The sequence below is a fragment of the Tupaia chinensis genome, unplaced genomic scaffold (assembly GCF_000334495.1).
Source record: "Tupaia chinensis unplaced genomic scaffold, TupChi_1.0 Scaffold000546_1, whole genome shotgun sequence".
In the NCBI taxonomy this organism is placed as follows: Eukaryota; Metazoa; Chordata; class Mammalia; order Scandentia; family Tupaiidae; genus Tupaia; species Tupaia belangeri.
The window spans coordinates 133,137-137,819 of NW_006160058.1; the positions used below are offsets into that span (position 1 = coordinate 133,137).

A 4,683-nucleotide genomic window follows, 5' to 3' on the forward strand; every position below is an offset into this window, starting at 1 on the left:
AGGAATGCTCTGGCTCTTGGCAACCATTGCTGTTAGCAAAATTCATGTGACCCATTGATATCATGGGACTAGTAAGTAGTGTAGTTGGTGATATACACAGTGAGTTTAGGTTTTTTTAAAACAATTTTTCTTAGTAACAACAGAAAAATGGGGTTTAGATGAGCAGGACAGATAGCGAAGGGCTTCTGAGAAGTCATTTTTTATACAGAAAGCTAAATAATGACTTAGCTCGGACGGAAAAACTTTGCTGGCAGAGAGAACATGGGGATCTTGGCGCTAGTAAAAGGCTGCTCAACCGAGGCGCGTTGTCTTCATTTGATACATGAGTGACAGGTTGAGTCATCTGCCTTCCCTGCCAGGCATGAAGACCATGAACTATGGAATTACAGCAGTGGGCTGACCCCACAGCAGTGGCTAAGGGAGCTGGATCCCACATGACCAGCCATGGTTTGAATTTCGCCCTGGCAGCTTGAAAAGCACACCATGTGCACGTGCATAAGTGCCCCAAGTCCTAATTGGATGGAGGAAAAAGGATTGTGGCAGCATAATCATACCCCCTTGAAGGGTTCTGTTCCTTCCCCTGGAGAGTACACACTCCCTCTAGCAATAAAATTAAAACATAAAATAGAAATTATAATAGTAATGTCCCCTCTTTGTAAAATACTTCCCATGTACTAGGTACTGTGCTCAGTGTTTTACGTACTTTAACTCTAATATGAATCACAGTGTGTGAGGCAGGTTCTGTTATTCACTGAGGGGAAATTCTAGGCTAGGAAAATCGTAGTGAGTGGCAAGAATCATTTAGCTAGTGAGGAGCCAGATTGAAGACCATAGCAGTGTGAGCTTCAGAAACCAACCATAACCTACGATGTCATGGCATTGGACACACCGTGTCATTTTGGAGATGTTTAGGACACGTGCACTCACCAGAAAGACAGAGAGAGACAGAGAGACAGAAAGTGAGAAATCAACCCCCAGGGGGGATGGCCACGCCACAATCCCTTCTCCTCCATTCTCCTCTCGGGATCTTGGACATGCACACACATGCAAGTCATGTGAGTTTAAGTCACCAGGTCCAGGACTTGAGCCATGGTTGACTACATGAGAGTCCAGCAACATAGCCATTACGACAACTGCTGGTCCCTCTCTGCATTTATTCCTTTAGCCAGTAATTTTAAAAGTGCCTCCTGATGGGGCTGTTCTGAGTACTATGCAGAATAATGCACACAAATGCTGACAGCTGGGCCTAGCACATAGTAGGCTTGCAGGATTGATAGTATGGTGAATTTTCTCTACCACTGTCACTTGACAGCTGCATGCCTGATTTTTCTAGAGCATTTTTACATCCCCTTAAATAGACGAATTTGAATCTGATGAGATGAGGTGACAATATAGACTCTAATTCTGATATAACCACCCACACTGGACTGTATGTTATATAAGAGTGTGTGATATTGAAAGGATGTAATGGCCATGCGTGTATGTGTTCAGAAACCTCAAAAAAATAGGATCCAATTACAAGTTTATTTTGGTGCAAAGAGCTCCTAAAATCTACGCAGTTTTTTATAATGCATGTTTTCCACAAACTTTTTGAAGACTCCCCTCCTTAAACATTTATATGTATATCTTCTTGTTGCTGTTTCAAATTACATACTTAAATTACTGTTAACTTTGACCTGCTGAATTTTTTTCTAAGTCTCTATTTTAGGTTTCTTTGGGGAAAAAAATCTGTGATAATTCAGAAAATATTTGAACATTCTTTCAAAATTGATGTATAGGATGTCGAAATGGAGCCAGATAAAAGAAATACAATCACTATTTTAAAAAATCTTTCTAATTCATCAGTCATAGTACTGATCCCACAGCCCCCATGTAATCTTGAAGTTGGTAGATTCTTCGTAATGTTTGAACCCACCAGAGGCTGAATCCCAGTGCTCTGCAATATTGCAGCACATTTTTACTTGTGGTATGACATGCACATAAGTATTTCTATAATTTAGAGTACGCCCGTAGTTTCCTAGTACAAGTTCTGTGATGAGAGTGGTCGAATTTTAATCTACTCCACTACTTATGAGCATGTTAGTCGAATTCTGTGCACTTTATAAAACGGAGATAGTAGTCACCTAAAAAGTTAAGGTTATTGTGTGAGTTTATATGCCTGACATGTAGCAATCCTCAATCAATATTAGCTGTCATTGGGGCCAGCCAGGGACATAATGGTTAAGGCACTGGACTCCCACCTGGGCAACACGGTTTGTGTCCTGGACCTAGTGCCTTGAAATTCACATGGGGTGTGTGTACGTGAGTATCCAAAATCCTGAGAGGAACATGGAGGAGAAAGAATTGTGGCATGACCACCCCCTCTGGGGGATGATTTCTCACTTTGCCTTTCTCTCTCTCTCTCTGTGTCTCCAGTGAGCACACATATGCCTTACAGCAAAAATCTCTCTTAAAAAAAAAAAAAAAAAAGCTTTTACAGCTATTACCAAAGTTGCCCTTATCCTTAGATCACATTGAGAAAATAGGTTATTTAAAAAGAGCAGTAAGTATAAAGACAAACTCCTATGTTTGATCTTAATAGAAAATAGTTTATTTAAAAAGTACTGTAACTATAAAGACAAACTCCTATGTTTGATCTTAATAGTCAGTTAATATCTCAAAATTATGCTCCTAATCATGAAAATAGAAATACTAGTTATCCTGACTGTCTCATTGGGTTGTTTTGAGTATGTAATGAGATGCCATTGATGAAGGTGGTGTGAGAATACCAAGTGGTGTGTAAACATAATTTATTTAAAAAGTACTGTAACTATAAAGACAAACTCCTATGTTTGATCTTAATAGTCAGTTAATATCTCAAAATTATGCTCCTAATCATGAAAATAGAAATACTAGTTATCCTGACTGTCTCATTGGGTTGTTTTGAGTATGTAATGAGATGCCATTGATGAAGGTGGTGTGAGAATACCAAGTGGTGTGTAAACATAAAGTGATAATGACTTTATATCAAATAAATGAGAGAGGAGTGTTCTATGGGAGGGTGGAGCAGTCCATTCTGAGGGAAATAGAAGGCAATTTTCCTGAGGTCTTTGGTGTAGGAAGACAGGAATCTGGAACTTAGGCTGCAAATGAAATAAAACTGGTGAGGGATGAACAGGCCCAGCTACAGGGGTGTGCACTGCTGCATGCTGCTCCTCGGCAAGCTGAGGCCATTCGAGAGTCCCAGGTTTGATTCCTGGCTTAGCCTAAAAGTCAGATGTGGTGGCAGCACAGGCCTCATGTTTCAGCTTCTAGGAGGACTGAGGCAGGAAGATCCAACACAGGAAGACTCATTCTTAAAAAGCGGAGGGTTGGGGGCAGCCTGCGACCTGGTGGGTCGAGGTAGCTGGATTTCTTATGTGTGAGTGCATATCCAGACCCCAACAAGGTGGAGAAAAAACGGGAAGGACTGTGGTGTGACTATGCCCTACCGAGGGGTGCTATTTCCCTCTCTCCTTCTGTCTCTGATGAGTGTACATGTCCTCTGGCCAAAAAAAAAAGATGAATTTACTGATATGAGAGGTTTCTGTTTGACACCTACTTAGGGAATATAAAATGTTTTTCCTAAACAAGCATGGTGAAGATAACAAACATTATAGTTTATAATGGGGAATTTCATATTTTCTGTATAGCAGAAAATCCAATCTTAAATGTCTACTGGCACTTTCTCTAATCAGATGTTGTATGATATGTATGTTATTGTGAAGTTTTCACTAGTTCAGAGATGGGTCAGTTAGCTTGGCATTTACTGAAAGCCCTGAGAACTCCAGGCAAGTCAAGGAAATGCTGTGGGGGTAGAGGGGAGAAAGGCAATTGCCACAGACCGAGACAGAGAGAGAGGGAGAATGTCGACATTTGGCATTTGCTGTTTTCTAGCCAAAAAAAAAAGGCAGTAAAAAGCAACTTATAGTTGTCACATTTGAACACACAAAGTTAATTTTTTTTTTCAAAAAGCAATTTGTTTTATTGATAGTTTTTATTTTTACTTTTGTATATTTCTGAATAAAGCAAATTTCTTTTAATCTTTCCTGACAATCCTTCTGATCTGAAAATCTGAGCTGTCTGTCAGAAATCATTATATCAGCCATAATTGTGCAATGTGGTATTTTGCATTTATATTGACTCTTTCGATCAACAAACAAGAAGTAAATAAATAATAGAGTACGTTCAGGACTATTCTCATAGAATAGCAAAAGGAAATTATAGTTGAAGTCGAATGATTTTTCTTATTTTACAGAAGGCACTAGAGAAATTTAATACAAGCTTTAACAATGGAACTCCTGAGTCTGGATCTTGGCAAGGGGTTAGAATTGGGGGATGATGGAGTGTTTGCTGTATCATCCAGGTCAATATGCCCATGTGCAGATGAGAAAATGGAGCCACCCAATGGTCTAGTCTAATGTTCTCTTCTTGAAGTGTCATTTCTGATGTATCAGTGTTACCTAGAAATATATTAGACATGAAAATTCTTGAGGCCTACTCCCAAACTGACCGAAACTCTGGAATGGAGCCCAGCAATCTGTATTTTAACAAACCGTCCACGTGATTCTGACATGCGCTATTGTCTTGAGAACCTCGGGATGAGATTTTTTTTTTTTTTTTTTTTTTTTTGTGAGATTTTTTTTTTTTTTTTCTTTTTTGTGT

General features: G+C 39.4%; 1 protein-coding gene and 1 long non-coding RNA gene across 2 annotated transcripts in view; one reads left to right on the top strand and one right to left on the bottom strand.

Annotated features, from left to right (window-relative positions):
• LOC102471472 (cGMP-dependent protein kinase 1-like) overlaps positions 1-4,683 on the top strand; it is a gene marked incomplete at its 5' end in the record, with an annotated part of 641,417 nt that overhangs the window by 128,860 nt on the left and 507,874 nt on the right. The gene's annotated exons all lie outside the window — the stretch shown is intronic.
• LOC102470060 (uncharacterized) overlaps positions 1-4,683 on the bottom strand; it is a 37,387-nt gene that overhangs the window by 32,052 nt on the left and 652 nt on the right. The gene's annotated exons all lie outside the window — the stretch shown is intronic.